The following is a 1,304-nucleotide window of genomic DNA, read 5'->3' as shown; positions in this document are numbered from 1 at the left end:
AGGTGAGGTGGGATGGGTGGGTGAAAGAGGGGTATTCGGGTGGGTTAAAGGGTATTTAGGCTGGCAAGAGCAGGAGCTGGTCTTGTGCGCGTCCTCCCTGTTAGCTCTCCGAGCCACGCCCCCCACATCCAGATGGTTTTAATGAAAGTTACGAAATTGCCCCGTTTTTATAAGGTCATTTTTATCATTCCCTACCGCCCACCTTCACCACTATATACAATATGCTACTAAGCACAATCACTTTAGCATAGCCTCTCTTATGAACCATGAAATTGGACAACCACACATTAGACCTGTTCACGCATCTACAGTCATGCCACATTACTGGTGCATGCCCAATCTCATCCGATCTTGGAAGCTAAGCAGTGCTGGGCTGGACTAGTACTGGGATGGGAGACCTTCTGGGAATATTCAGTGCTGTAGCTGATGCGGGTGACATGTTGGTCAATGTATTTCTGTAAACAGTATTTGAATGTGGTCTCTAAGAGAGGTTTAGCAGATTTTAGTCACTAATAAAGGAATATATTCTAATCAATTTGTAGCATTTTTTCATTCCTAAATTGCACATCACTGACACTAGTTTCTTATATATATATATATATATATATATATATATAAAACTAAATCCATTTTTAAGCACTAGTAGATTACCACTGCTTTTAATATTTATGTAAATATATAAAAATATATAACCTAATACAAGTTTATTAAAACAACCCTTATGATTCACCATTAGTACTGCACCTGTCACCTTATTGCACTGGCCACTCTAGTTGGCTAACACTGATAAATATAATATAAAACATCCGATGGATATGTGTCACCCGGAGTTCTGCATTTAACTATCTAATCATATTTCTATGATAACTGAGATAAAATTATTGAATACAGCATTTTCGGTGTAAATGTTAAATATAATATAATTTGCCTTATAAGTTCATTTACGTGTTCTCTTTTCTATATATTTTGTATGTTGTCAAAGGAAAAATCCCATAGAAAATGGCCATCGCCACTTACAAACTCTTAATGGACCCGCAGTCTCTGGAAAAATGGCGGCCGCAATGTGAAAATAAAGGGGAAGAACAGCGCTATTCCCTGACACAGACCTCAGCTAGAACACTAGAGGATCTGAACGTCTACACGTATAAAGAAGCGGACGCATGCGCAGTAGCGCAAACCGGGTCTCTGACAGAATACTTGAGATGCTGGACGTCTTTAGTTAGAAGAATCGGACGCAAATGCGGACGCATGCGCACTAGCCCGGAATGGATACCGGATGTGTGGCGGAAGTACCGCACACAGAA

General features: G+C 40.1%; 1 pseudogene; it reads left to right on the top strand.

Annotated features, from left to right (window-relative positions):
• Positions 1 to 303: 303 nt before the first annotated feature.
• Positions 304 to 426, top strand: LOC146006085 (5S ribosomal RNA; annotated as a pseudogene).
• The last annotated feature ends 878 nt before the right edge of the window (positions 427 to 1,304 follow it).

This window comes from Crinia signifera, chromosome 5 (assembly GCF_055691185.1).
Source record: "Crinia signifera chromosome 5, ASM5569118v1, whole genome shotgun sequence".
NCBI lineage: Eukaryota > Metazoa > Chordata > Amphibia > Anura > Myobatrachidae > Crinia > Crinia signifera.
The sequence above is the reverse complement of the archived record's forward strand: the minus strand, read 5'-3'. Positions and strand labels throughout refer to the sequence as shown.